Source organism: Typopeltis vanoorti, chromosome 11 (assembly GCF_054136105.1).
Source record: "Typopeltis vanoorti isolate ZY-2024b chromosome 11, IOZ_Tvanoo_1.0, whole genome shotgun sequence".
Classification (NCBI taxonomy): Eukaryota; Metazoa; Arthropoda; class Arachnida; order Uropygi; family Thelyphonidae; genus Typopeltis; species Typopeltis vanoorti.
This window is the reverse complement of record NC_143559.1, coordinates 65209405-65224834: the sequence shown is the minus strand read 5'-3', so window position 1 is coordinate 65224834 and position 15430 is coordinate 65209405. Positions and strand designations below refer to the sequence as shown.

General features: G+C 36.1%; 1 long non-coding RNA gene across 2 annotated transcripts in view; it reads left to right on the top strand.

The window, feature by feature from the left end:
- LOC150101678 (uncharacterized) overlaps positions 1-15430 on the top strand; it is a 127131-nt gene that overhangs the window by 64314 nt on the left and 47387 nt on the right. Inside the window, exon 3 of one of the 2 annotated variants that reach the window (XR_016549013.1) lies at positions 12155-12228. The exons of the other annotated variant lie outside the window; for it this stretch is intronic. This is a non-coding gene — a long non-coding RNA (uncharacterized LOC150101678). Of the gene's footprint in view, positions 1-12154; positions 12229-15430 lie in introns of those variants that run through there. 2 annotated transcript variants of the gene reach the window in all.

Here is a 15430-nt window from a genome sequence, read left to right as displayed (position 1 = left end):
TGCTTCATAAATATTCTGTCGAAACTTTTTAAAGAGTAATTATTATTATTACACTTCCAGGGAGTCCAAAGACTCATCGAGGGAGAGTGTGCCCACAGCACCGAACGATTGCGCTCCTTCCAACTACTAACCGCGCTCAAACTTACTTAACTGAGTTATTAGTAGCAGAGGCTCTACCAATCGACCAACCTTAAACATTGGGATAGTCAAAATATACTTCTACACAAATACTAGAATTTTAGAATTGCATAAGTGATTTCGATACGCACGCATTCACAAATGAAAAAAAAAAAAAAAAAGAGTGAATATCAGAAAGAAAGAAAAACAGAGAGAGAAAAAAAAATCACTATTGTAATCTGTGGCGCCATCTAGTGACATCTGAATAAAAATAACTAGATACACATTATTTTTACGCTTCAATTAATTGTCCAAAGAACTATATTGCAAGCTGTTCTCCACTTACTGCCTTTATTTACTGCAGTATTAATTCAGCTATAGCGTTAATTAATTAACAGTATACTATACTAAAACGGAATCGTCAGTTTATAAAAGGAACACATTTTTTTAAAGAATCCTATGCTATTTGTATTATTGCCAACTAAACACGTTAGAAAATAAGTGTGAAAAGAGGAAGATCGTGTTGTTATTCAATTTTTATTATGAAAGCACTTTCATTAAATACTGAAAAATGGTTCAGGAATTACAAAAAATGCATTCATATGATACCACTATCTATCATCTGGCATATTAAATGAAAAAAAAAAGGCTGTAATAAAAATAACTCTGCATGTAAAATAATACCGGCAGATATTATTTTATTAAAGTAAACCTGAGTATCACATCTCAATGTAAGCTCTGAATTTTAATTCTAAATTCAGTTTTCAATTTCATTTGTATTTCCATATTGACATCATGTAGTAATCTGTTTCGATTTATAAATAAATTAAAATTAGAATTAACATCAATATGAAAAAGTTTCTTTCATAAATTACGTAACGCTCATTTTCCGATTTTTACATGTCCCTCCCCCTTGTTTCTTTTTTTCTTTATTTGTGTCGCAGAGTGCCATGGATAATACAATGGATTACAGGCCAAGTACGACACATGACTACTCCTCCCCACTTCTCTTTCCCGAAAAAAAAAAAAATTGCATGAAATCAGTTGCGCACCCAGGGAGGAGGGCCAAGCGACCCTGCCCTCCCCCAAAGAAAAAGTTAAAAAAACACTAGAAAATTTTCCAAAATACTTTTCCTAATTAAAATTCATTTTTTTATTTATGTTGTGTCATCTCTTCTTTTTCTATACTACTTATGAATTAGGGGTTACATAAGGTGAGAGAATCCTATAGCAGTGTTTCTCAACCTATGGTCCGCGGACCACAGGTGGTCCACAGGCTTAAATTAACCAAATAAATCTATATATTTTAATTATCCAAAAAACAAATTAAAATTGAATAAGTAAGTAAAAATTATTAAAATAAAACGAATACTTTAAAAAAAAGAAGAAAATAGTGGCAGAATGTTCATTCCATGAACATTCTGCCACTATTTTAATTTGTAGCGGCAGAATGACGAGTAATAAAAGAGGGGTGAAGTGAAAAACAATATGGTTTTATTGCTTCCACATTCCCTTGCTGTTTTGTCAGATCTGAAGTGAACATGTGTTATCCACATGACCACATTTCACCCAATTGCTTGATTTTTGATTTTTATTGTTGAAGGTTTTCCTCCTTCAACCAAGGTTCAATATATGTTCAGAAGTGATGCTTAGACAAAATGTGTTGTGAGTTAACTCTAGTATTTATATATTTTTCGGAAATCGCACGAAAAGCAAGCTGACAATTGAGTTGAAATGCTAACTCTCTCTTTAACCGAATTCCAATAATATGTGAAACTGCCATAACAGCATTCACTATATACAGGGTGTTCGGGATAAATTTGACATATTTATAATTAATTATATTTTTCCGTAAGTTACATGTATTAACACACACTTCTCTTCATTTAAAAGTTTGGACCCTTCTTCATTCATATACAAGATGTCAGAAAGGATGGATAGCTGGAACCCACCTGAATCATGGAAGAGAATAACTTGTATCATGATGATTCGTGCCCGCCATCAAAATAAGGATATTACGACTGCTGCCCAATGCTCCCTGAATACAGTAAAAACAATCAGGCATGAACTAGAGACTTGCAATGGTGACTACGAGGATGTAGCAAGAAGAAAGATCCCTAGCAGACGATCTGATTGCGTTCGTACAGCAGAATACCTCGCAAATCTGCAGGAACAGGTGTTGAAGAACCCTGGCATTGGAATTCGGGCTTTGTTCGTGGAGTTGCTAACTGTAGTCAAGCCCTGGATAACAAGGGTAGCCAATGGTAGGCCGTATGTATGGCAGCAGGATTCGGCCCCTTGCCACACCTCTGGGAAAAGTCAAAAATGGTTGTCTGAAAATTTCTACGACTTCACCAGTCCAAATGTTTGGCCTCCAAACTCCCCAGACCTTAACCCCATGGATTATTTTGTATCGGGCGCAGTTGAAAAAGACACCAATCGCACTTCCAGTAATACAAAAGCCCAGTTAATGGATAAAATTAAAACAGTTTTTGCGGCCCTTCCCAGGGAGACTGTAGCATCAGCTTGTTCGAGGTTCCGAAGCAGAATTGAAGCTGTGATCGATGCTAATGGTGGTTATTTTGAGTAAATCTTGTTGATAGTATTGTAATTAACTCTGCCTGTAATGTTTTTTTGTCAATTCATTAAATTTAATAGATACAAAGAAGATTTTCTTTTTCCTTACGAAACTGTCAAATTTATCCCGAACACCCTGTATATGTTACCGCTAAAGTGCGAAAACCGTTAATGTGCACATTACCTAGCTAATCTGCAGATTAACTGATTTGCTCCGTTAACGTGCGGAATCAAGAGTTTTCCGCATTTTACCTAGGTAATGTGCACATTAACGGCTTCCGTATCGTTAAAGTTCAAAAGTTTGTTTCTCTCATTTCCTTTCCCTACTCCTTCCCCCCCCCTCCCTCCACTTTTAGTTTGGTTTTTTAATAAGTAAACATAATTTTATCATATGTTTTTTTTCTTAATTGTAATAATATTTTAAACCGTTTGATTCCTTGTATTATATTAATTGATTGATGATTGATTCTATCAACTAATTTGTTGATTGTTTGATTGTATTAACTTGATTCTTTAGATATCAAAAAATAAATAAATAACATTATCTTAATTTAAACATACAGAAACGTTGCTGTTGTTCCAGCAAAGATCTTATTTTCACTTTAACGAGTGCCTAGTAGGTAATGTGCAGATTACCTAGGTAATTTGCAGATTACCTAGGTAATTTGAGAAATGAAACAATTTTCCGCACATTAACGGATCACCGTAGTTAATCTGCACAATACCTAGATAATCTGCAGAATAACTGATTTCTGCACTTTAGCGGTAACATATATATATATCTTAGTTTTAACACATTTACGAATTTTAACGCTTTCGGTTGAATTTTATTGCTGCCGAGCGAACTCACATAATCTAATTAATAACAATAGCTTTTAGTTAGATACTGTGTTTGCCGGTGCAACATATGGTTTTGCTTGAGTCTATATATACAGCATAGTTTCTGTATGAGCGGACATGTGATTTATTAATTAGTGTGTTTTTATTCCAGTTGTCTCTAATTGCACTATTTGTTGAGAAATATATTACACAGACTCCTTATTCACTGACATAGTAAAAGTACTTGTTTTTCTTGCCTCTGTAATATAGTGGCTATTGGGGAAGGGGGGAGGGCGTGTTGTTTACCTCGGGAGCAGGTTACTATCGCCCTGCTCTGAACGTGTTTCAGCTTTTTTTTCATTTGCGAGGTATATGCGAAACTTTTAAATTTCTTTTTTCGAAAAGTAAAATCAGGGGTGAGAGTTATATGCGAATAAGTACGGTATTTAAATTATGGATAAGTACATTGGTACCTTCTTTAAACGGAAAAATGTCTCGGATGACAGTGATAATACAAAACGAGTTTGTAATGACAGTTTGTGTGTAGTTTCTGAAGAGAAGAGGTCTGTAATGAATCCACAGAAACACAGAATTCCCATCAGTTGCGATGCGATAATATTAATACGCTTAACGAAAGGAAAGATTTGCTGACTTGGTGGACACTCGACCAGTGGATCGCATTTAAAGGTAAATACAATTGGTTAGTTTGTAGGAACATTTTTCTGTTTTGCGACTTTTCTCCCTTTACGGTAATTATGCCTACATTATTGTGTTATTATTCAACAATTGTTTACCGTTTTGAATGTGTATATAAAGTCAATATCACAGTAGCCTGATTACGAACGCGTGATGAAAGGGACGGGCAGGTTTGGAGCTTCCCCGGATAGTGTTCAAAAGATAAATACAATTGGTTATTTTGTATAGGTCCGAAACTTATTAGTTTAGAATTTAACCACTGGGAAAGGGTTTGTGTCCACCTCAAAACTCTGAAACAGAATTTGGAAACATTTTCCGAATAACTTTTTATAAGAAATTTCTGTGGTTTCACGATCCATTTCAGGTTTGCAGTCACGAGAACGACCCTTCGTTATCGAAAAAAGAGTAGCTAATTGAGCTTTCAAGTGACAGTGGGCTTAAAATGCAATTCCGTGATCGTGGTTTGGCTCGATTCTGGATCTCGCCTTCAGTGAGAAGTGAATTTCCCGAATTATTTGAAGAAGTCGAAAATCGTCATGCAGTATTCTACAACCTATCTTTGCGAGAAACGATTTTCATCGCTGCTTCAAATAAAAACAAAATACAGAATTCGTCTTATTGTGTGTGCCGATCTTCGACTGAAGTTGACCAATATTGAGCCAGATATCCAACAACTCTGCAGAGGCCGAGAAGCTGAACCATCTCATTAAAAGTAAATACTGACATAATTATATCATATTATTTATTTGTTTAATAAAAATTAAAACCTTGTTTTAATTTTTATCCACAAAATTTAATTTTTTATCTATATATTCGGCCTGGTTGGCCGACTCTCCAGCCAAAAGACTACGAGTTCGAATCCCGCAGTGGGCATGGATGTTTGTGATTGTCTGTGAAAATACTAGTGGTAGTGGTCGGAGGTAGACAGCGTTGGTGTAGATGATGATGATGATTGTAGTTGTGGTTGGTAAAGAAGGAGAGTTGTAGAGTGGGTGCCCTTTCTCGATGTGTCTTTGGACTACCTGGAGGTGTTATGTAATAATGATATCGACAAGCTTTATATGTTCATTGTGCATCACATAGTTTGAATTTGGCACTTGGAAATGCTATATCTGTGACAAATAAGAAATTGCATTGGCATAATTGAAAAGGTACACAATTTCTTCAATACCCCTAAAGACAGGACTTCCTTGTTGTTTATAATATTATAATATTAATATCTTTTAAGATTTATAATATCTTTATTTAGCTTGCAAAATATATTTGCGTGCACCTTACCATTGTCTAAAATAATGCAAAAATCTGACATGACCTCTTAATTGCCCTAAATTTTGTTGATGATGTTGTGGCTCAATTAAATAACGTTCCTGAAACGCCAGATTCTTCATTTAAAGATATTGATATTTACGATGAAGCATGTATAAAAGCCAATAATTTTAATATTGACATTAAAAAGCCAAGGACTTCAGTCACTTTATCAAAACAAACATTAAGGTCCAATGTTCCAGCCGATTCTGTAGAAGTGTATTTCAGGAGAACTATTTCATTCCACTTATTGACCAAATATTGACTCAACTTCATGAACGTTTCACTGGGCACCGCAACATTTTGAAATATATTTTTTTCTCTTCTACCAAATGGAAAAGATGCTCCAACAGCAAGGGCAATGAAAGATTTTCTTCATTTGTGTGAATTTTATGCCGGTGATTTGCCTTATACAAATCCAGCAATTTTGAACGCCGACTTTAAGTTGTGGTATAAGAAATTTGAAAAACCGTTTGCAATAGCTGAATGCAAAAATGCCGTTGATGCAGTTTCAAAGTGTGACAAAATGATATATCCTAACATCTATAACTTATTAAAAATATTTGCAACGTCATGCATCAAACAACATGCGTCAGTGAAAGGTCATTTTCTAACTTACGCCTTTTAAAAACCTATTTAAGATCTACCATGACACAATTACGATTGAACGGACAGTCTTTGCTATATATAGGGTGTCCCAAAATTCACGCAAGATTTAAATTTAGCGCCATTTGTGCGGTAAAGTGTTGCCAACGAGAAAAAAAAGACAGCGTGACAGCTGACAGTTTAGGGTTATTAAAAATAGAGCGCTACACGAAAGAACAACGCGTTTCATTGTTGAGCAATATTTTAAAAATAATGAAGGTTTGGCAACTACAGTTCGCAAGTTTCGTACAAAATATGGTCGGAATAGTGATTTAACTTCATCAACTGTGAAAAGATTAATGAAAAAATTCAAAGAAACTGGATCAATTAGTGATCGTATACACTCTGGTCATCCTTCAACAAGTCGTTCAACAGAAAACATCGAAGCAGTTCGTGAGAGTGTTGCTGAGAGTCCAGGAACATCAATTCGGCGCCGTGGTCTTGAATTGGGCATTTCGAGAAGCTCTCTACAGCGTATTCTCACGAAAGATTTGCATCTTTATGCTTACAAAGTTCAATTGACTCAAGAACTGAAGCCTACTGACCACACACAGCGAAGAGAGTTTGTTGAATGGATTATGGAACAACAAGTGGATGCTTATTTTTCGAACCAAATCATCTTCAGCGATTAGGCTAATTTTCATCTTGATGACTTCGTTAATCGACAAAATTGTCGCATTTCGGGTTCAGAAAATCCACGAGTGATTGTTGAGAAACAAATGCATCCACAACGTGTCACTGTTTGGTGCGGATTTTGGGCTGGAGGCATCATCGGTCCATTCTTCTTCGAAAATGCGGCTGGTAAGGCAATAACAGTTAATGGTGCTCGCTATCGCGACATGATAATCCAGTTTTTTGTGCCTGAATTGCAAGGTATGGATGTGGACGACATGTGGTTTCAACAAGACGGTGCCACATGCCATACAGCCCGAGAAACAATTCAATTACTGCATGAGTCATTTCCTGGTCGTGTAATTTCCCGTTTTGGTGATCAGAATTGGCCTCCCAAATCATGTGACTTAACGCCGTTGGACTTTTTTCTTTGAGGTTTTTTGAAGTCTAAGGTTTATGCCAACAAGCCCACGACCACCCATGCCTTGAAGGAAGAAATTGAGCGCTGTATCAACGAAATTCAGCCACATTTATGCAAAATGATCATGGAAAATTTCGACAAAAGAGTGCGTATGTCCAGCAAAGCCGTGAAGGCCATTTACCCGATATGCTATTCCATGCATAACCTTATACTGTATACTTTATGAATCAATAAGAAATTACAATTTTTAATTAAAAACCTGTGTTTTCTATCAAAATTACTTCTTGCGTGAATTTTGGGACACCCTGTATATACACATAGAGAGAAATTAATGTAACCACGACTGAAATAATTGAAGAGTTTTGTAAAAAATAAAAGAAAACTAGATTTTATTCTTTAAATAAATTTTTATAATCACCTAATGAATTTTATTGAATGAATGAAATTTAACGAATTTTAGTTGAACGGATAAAAATATTTTTAATGCAAATTCATTGTATTAAAAATATTTTTATCCGTTCAACTCGCACCCCCCCCCCCGATTAAATCCTGGGTGCGCCACTGCATGAGATACAAACAAAAATGTTAAGTTGAATAACGACTCCGTAATCTTAAGTCTATATTTTTAAATACATACCAAATGGCTATATTTTATGATTTTTTTATATTTTTTTAATATTGAACTACATGCAAGTTTCCCATAATTTATCCTTAACAGAAGCATATTAAACGCTGTCAAGTGAGTCATTTGCAAATATGACGCAGTTTAGAAATTTTACCACACTACGAAACCGAAAAGAAAAAACGAATGAGGAAAGCAAACAAATCAAACTTTTTGGCTCTGCTGGCTACTTTATCTCTTCCCCCAGATTCTCTTCTTGAGGCTATTAAGCCTGATTCGTTTGCGGCTATTAAGCCTACATTTCTTTTCAATTTGCTCTAGTTCGCAATTCAGTCACTAGAGGTACTAGAACCAGAACTTTAACCTGTCGACTAACCAGTGTGTAAATAAAACATAAACTCTTCCTCGTGTGGCGGCACGGGCGTCCCGCCTTTAGTATCTTCTTGGGGGTTAGAAAAGTCTCTTGTCGCTACGTAAACAAGGTGTACGGCATTATCCTCTGACGACCTCGGCGCTAGTTGGTGATCAATAATGGTAGCGCCATTGCACGCGGAGTGAGTTAGTAATGAAAGCCGCGACCTGGGTGCTTTAATTGAAGGCATCCCTAACCGCAACCATTAGGGTAGTCAATTAAAAACTTGTTACGGTTAGCCCAGTTCCCTTACAGGCCTGAAAAACGACCCTAGTCCCAACCGAAGATGGTGTGTAGGGCTTTTAATGGGTGATGAGGAGTTTTTAATTAAAAAGACATTAAGTTCCTGACGGACAGACAGACAGACATACTTTGTAACGGGTATGTGGTCGCGGTATTATATGCATATACATATAGACGCTTTAATGTCTGCTGTGGGCCAGTCAAATTGGGCCTTATCACGCCTTATCTTAATATGGGGCTGCTGCTGCTAGTAGGTTTTTTTCTTCCTTTTTTCTCCCCCTTTTTTCTTTTCGTTCCTCACAGTCGACTTACAGAACTTAAATCACTGTATTTGACAAAATTATTGCTCATTGATTTCAAATGTCTTAATGTTTCCTAATGAAAATTTAAACTTAATTCAAAATAAATTTCTATAAAAACTTATTTCTTTACAAGATATGTCCTAGACGTAGGGGGAAAAAAAGCTTGATGATGATTGCATAAATATTTATCTAAGTTTATCGAATTCCTTCATTATTTATTTATTTTAAAATACAGAGAACGGTTAAAACTCTGTAAATCTTTTAAACTTCAATTTCAGTTATTGTTATTTTCTGAATAACGAGTTTTCTCGTTTTTTAAGTGGAAATGATTAATCAGAAGTTAGTGTTACATCATAGTATATGAAAGCGAATTTTCTTCACAAAAGAAATACGTAATCTACGACATGCGCTATCACTTAAAATCTGTGTGTGTGCGTGCGTGCGTGCGTGCGCGCGCGCGCACCAGGGACAAAATATGGCATAGCTAGCAACAGATAGAAACCTCTTTACGTGTTTCATCTTATTGCCAGGCTATTAACGATAAGTGGACAAACTATTAAAGACAAATTGAAATCATCTTGAGTATAAAAACTTGATTTTCTCTCGCATATTATCAAAACTGAAACGCTTATACCGAGTATATTCCATGAAGACCATTTCAGAAATTACTGATAGCCGCAAATACACGGTTATCGATAATCATCCGTATTCACGATTCCTCTCAGACAATACTCCATCAACTACTGATCAAGGCAAGCCGAACAGAAAGTTATTCCTCGTGCAAGAGAAAACACTGACATGAAAATCTGATCCATTTTCAAGGGTGGGTGTGGGTGGGTGTGTGTCTGTGTGCGTGCGCGTAGGCATTACCTACATACTCAATTAAAAAACAACCGACAGGGAAATTTGTGTACGTGGTTTCTTCACCATTTTATGTGCCGAATGATAAGCGTATCCATCTGTTACACTGTCCTAGGAGATGACCTGTCAGTGAAAAACGGATAAACTCATTCGATTAGCCGCTGAATAGACGAAATACAATCTTACTGTTCTTCATTTCCTTCCATCTCACTCGATGTGAAAACTATCACGTACGTATTTAGACGTTCTTCAAGGTCAAACGGAAGGTCATCTAAATCGAGATGGTCTTCTATCGTATACTGTGTTTGGTTACCTTGCGCTTCATGGTCTCGCAACGAATGGTATCATATTCATGCTCATATGCTATTGAAGGTGCGCAGTAACGAATGAAAATATGATCTACTTAAAAAAAAAAAAAAGGTCAGGTTTTTCAAGGATCAATATCAACACACTGTGATAAATAATCTTTGCTATAAGGAACTGAGAAATTCTTATACACTTCACAATTTAATTTCTTGCCCAAGTTTACTGTTCTTATTCAATTCTAAATTAGCTTTTGCTATGGCTCTGGCAAGCGGTTTGACTCTTTAGGTACCATCAATGACTCATCTGCTACACAGAACTGGTGACAGCGTTGCGATGTCTCGCTTGCAGCATCGATAGCAAAACTGCATCTATCTTAAAACACTAAATGCAAAAATTTAAAATTTAAAATCTTAGTAATTCTACGAGAAGCACTTGTGTAGCTGTCCGACGATAACATGATACACGACCTTTGACTGGAAAACACTTTATTTCAATCTTAGTGTCGAAATGTTCAGAGTTTTTTCAAATGAAGGTGGTTTACCTCTATTTCAAACGGACAAAATGATCTGAGAACGTGCATAAAGTCAAACATAAACATGGGCTCAAGGAATTAAAGCTGTGAGGCCACTATAGATTAATGTTAAGCTCCTGTCTTCTACTACTTCGCGAAAGACAAAAAATTCACCTGCGTACGAGACTAAAGTACTCAAGTCCCAGATGGACTTCGAATTCAGGATTTTCAACCGAAGGACACATTTTTAATATCCGCGAAACTGCACTCACTACGGAAGCACTAAAATTGAAGCCTGTAATTGTCTCCTACTGGTGATTTGAATGCAGGATATTAAAGGTGGTCTAAGGGGGGTACGAGATGTAGATTGAAACTGGGGATAACAGGAATACAGAATAACAGGAAGCTTGATATATTAAGACAAACTCGAATAGGGATCAAGTATTAGGGAGTCTACCCGAGGACGAACCACCGATTTTGTATTCGGCTTCAAGATTCTAGTAGACATGGCGACTACTCGGTACATTCATAGTGTAATACTATTATCGATTTAAAAAATATATTACAGTTCATACATTTTAATGTAATAAAATTATAAAAATAGGCTATACACCTTGTCAAGAAAACTGCACGGAAGTTAAAATAAGTCTCTAACAGTTACTAGAGCTGCCAGTTGTACAATATTTTAAATTAAATCTCCTATGTCAAAGCTCAAACTTAGAAGAGCTGACGGAAATCCCAAGTTAGAGATAACGGACCGAAGTAACAAGTTCAAATACTTTCTATGAGCCTCCGCATAAAGTCAGACTCTGGTCTGAATTCCATCTAGATGCCAGGAATCCTTATAAGAGCTTTCAAATGAAAGAGAGCTGACAGGTCTCATAAGTATGCGAAAGGGATTTTTTTTCTCCCGTAAAATCAGCTTTTCATCGGTTTCTGTAAAATAGACAAAACAAAACAAATTACGCTTTGACTGAAGTAGAAGACTATGTAGACAGGATTAACAACCGAATCAGGATATTAGTTAGAGTTATAAGAAGAAACATTAATTAACGGTGAGACGGCATTGAGTATAACATTAATCTGGAAGGAATGAGATGAGTTGGTACTTCGGTAAGTTTGGTTTAGATGAAATTACAGCCGAAGTAACCAAAACTACGAGACCAGTGTATTATGAGTATTATTTTCGTGTTCTCTGGCCGATATGCATGTTTTTGCGGGATAAAGAAACAAGAGTTTTCTTTTCCAGGAGAAACATTCCTTCAAGAGAAACTAATTTCCTATTAACAATGAAATCTATTTAGTCTTTCAGAGATGAAATGGGTGGTTTTTTTTTTTTTTTTTGATTGAGCACTAGCTATATTTAAAATAGTATGCAATCCACATATATGTGCATGAACTAACTAAACTCACAGCCAGATAGTGTTTCTTTGGGAAGTCACTTTTAGGTGGCAGGTGAATCACCCAGTGTGAGACCACGGCTCCGCTTACTGGAGACCTGAAATGCCTTGAAAAAACTTCACGTTTGGTCTCTAAAGCATGGTTTCCGGAATATCAAAAAATGGATAAAAATACAAAAATATATAAATTAATAAAAAAAATTCTTAGCTTACCTACGGTAAAATAAGATTATAAACATAAAATAAGAATATAAGATAAGTAATCTCATCTCATCTCATCTTCCTTTTTCCTCTTTTACCTTAAGGTGTCGAGGGTTAATTAATCATCGGACCTCAAACCATTCACAGGATAAGGTGGTCAGCGCTACGCCCCGGTGTATCCTATGTCAGTAATGTGGAGTTCTCAAGGCCGGTTTGCTTGCTTATAAGATAAGTAAATGAAAATAAATATCTAACCCTCAGCCCATCCGCGATACTAACCGTACTGTAATATGGCAACCTTTTATTGTTGTGAGATTCACATAAAAATAATAAAAACAAGTATGTAAATAAACGTTTCTTTTTAAACCGAATTAATTTACATATAGACGAAAATCACAGAAAGGCTCTACGACTGAGGTATTAATGTAGTGACTGGTGCCCTTTCAGTGATTCTTCGTGCAACGGATTTAGAAGAAAAATAAAACTTCAGATGCCAAGAAGAAATATTTCTGTGATTAAGCTATATACATTTTGCCGGTCATCGTTATAATATAGATGAGCTAATCCCTGCTCTATTCAGTCTACGAAGATAAGCCTACTTGATAGATAGCTGGCTCTCCTCGGCTACTTTTCCTTAATGAGAATTTTTAAAGCTACAAACGTTTAAATTTCGAGTCCTGTGACCTACTTTTTTAGCTTACTGCAGGTGTCGCTCAGTTATAAATAACCACAATAATAACGACGATCAAATGTATAATAATCGACTTGAACCAACATTGGAAACGAACAATCACACTATGTTTGCAGTTCCTTCGTCGACTTGTGTATGTAAAATAATGAATTCTAATAAATGTCGTATAGCCAGTTACAACTGGCTAAAAGACATTCATTCTTTCTTGTTTCTTTACTTTCATTAGATATGGCAAGGTTTTATTTATTTTTTTATTCAAAAAAAGATAGTAAACCATTAATAGGAAAACTGCCATGATTAGAAATCGGTAAGAGCATCGTTGACTGACCCATGCAGTATTTTAATGATATTGGATTACGGTAGTTTTCCTTTTAAAAACATATTTAACTAGTATGGGGTCAGCAGTAAAAACACTGTTTTCACTTACTTTTATTTTACTTAAAAAAAACTGCTTTTACTTACAAAAACAGCTTTGTTTTTTATTTCTCATTCCACTTAAAAATCCTTACTTATCACATATTGCTTAATGTAGGGACAGGTCAAGCAAGGGGGGGGGGACGAGTCTTTGCATTTACCAGTTCTAATATGTACTGAAGCTTGTATGTAAATTGCATTAAACCATTTGTCAAGCAAGCTCACATACTAAAGGAATCATGGAAAAATCACGGCTTAAAACAGGAAAAATGACCAGTTTCTTCTCTAGCCCAGAAAGAGAAAAATCTGTAGCGATATATGAGATGTGATCGTCGAATATCGGTTAGCAACCCTCCAATCGCCCTGACTAAGCAGACGCAGAAGAGACTCCAGCCAGTGTGGCCACGACTTCCACTGACTGCAGACCTTTCAAAGGGCGATGTGTAAGTGGTTAATGAAGTTAATTAGCAGATGCAGGGGGCACGAGAAGTGGGGAGGGAAGGGGCTAATTGATGATGTAGGCGCCATGTTAATTAGATGGAGGCCGGTCGGTAGCAGGGATTGATCCTTGTGCCGGGACTTGGTAACGATTGTTCCTGGGCGACTGGCCAAGTGGGTGCGACAGTTCGCCAAATGGTTTTCTCAAGTTTGACACGCCGGAGCGGGAGTACATTACACGGTTCTCAGACGTTTACTGCATTCGGGTGACGGGTAGTGGGAGTGAAAAGCGTTTGGATGACGTTTCCGGTAGATGTTGCCTTGATAACAACTGTTTATAGCATGAGGTGATAACGTCCCTGTGAAAAAAACATCAATTACTGCTAACTTGATTCTTGACTCGTACTTCTTATCTAGAGGAATGCGTGTACTCCTCTTTTATTTAGAAACGCTTTACATATTCATATCCCTCGAAAATTCATATAACTCCCTCCCCCCTCCCAATGTACAAGCAAAACATTATGAAGTTCTGTGCAGCATGTTGTGAAAGAAGGATATAACCCTCCTTCCTTCACAAACCTCAGATATTTTTGCATTGTGTTCTAAAGGTGAAGTTAGCTATGAGTCAAATACTGTCGTAAGTTCAAGTGAAAAAGCAAGAATTTTACTGCTTTTTTATTTTCATTTACACATCAAAAGAAATTAGGAATATCCCGCATAAAAGAAATATTCGAATAGGTCGTTAACAATCCTTTCCAACGATACTGATATTAGGAGACTTGACATAACAACAAAGAAATAAAAAAATACGACGCAATGCTTTTGCTTTTTTTGGTTGTTAGTAATTCATATAGAAAGCTTGGTTGAAATCCTTATGGGTTTCGATTTTGATGGGAAAATAATAAAACCAACAAACGAATTAAGTAAACACAGCAAATGCATTTTCTTCTATCTCCAACAACAACAACAATAATACATAATTTTCTTTAAAATCAAAAATTACATAGAATATGAAACTAGAAACAGAAAACATAGCCATAAATAAATATTGGGCCGTGACAATGAGAAATAAAACACGATTTAAAAAATAAAAAGAGAGAACAAAGTACTGAATGGAATAGAGCTCTCTCACATGATTTTTTGGAATGCCTTATGCGCCGATAACCTTCCAAGCACCCTTGGATTTCTTAACTGTTATTTCAGGATGGAGTGATATCCTTATGCCTTAGTATATTTCGTACGTAAATTGTTTGCTTTCTTCTTGCGTTTTTTTTTCCGGAATGAACCCCCCCCCCCCTCCCTGTTTCAGGGAGAAAAATTCCGTCGACCTCTGAGACCGTCTAACTCATCTTCAACTAATGAATCCCGATAAAAGTTCTTCGCTTTCTGGACGGAATTCGAACTCAGATTTTCCAACCGAAGGGCATCGTCGAAACCGACTGGTTTGGAAATTCAGTAGAGCCAAACAGTAGCTTTTATTTACTTATTTATTCCTGTTTTTAGATCTTTCGCAACAATAAGTAAACGCATACCTATTGATTATACCAGATGTATGTTTTTATTTTTATTTATTTATTGTGATGGATACTTATCGGTTTGAACTGGCTGCAAAGAAACTGAAAGATTTATCAGAGAATCAGCAATGATGGAAAAATTAGAGAATTCACCGAATTATTAAATCCCATAGTAAAAATATGTTGTGCATTATACTGTCATCTTTTTTACTAACAAGTAAAAAATACTGACGAATAACCAGCCCTCCGCCACGTTAACCATCGTTTTGATAAGCAGATATCTTTACTAGTAGACTACTTTACTAGTACTAGTATAGCTTACT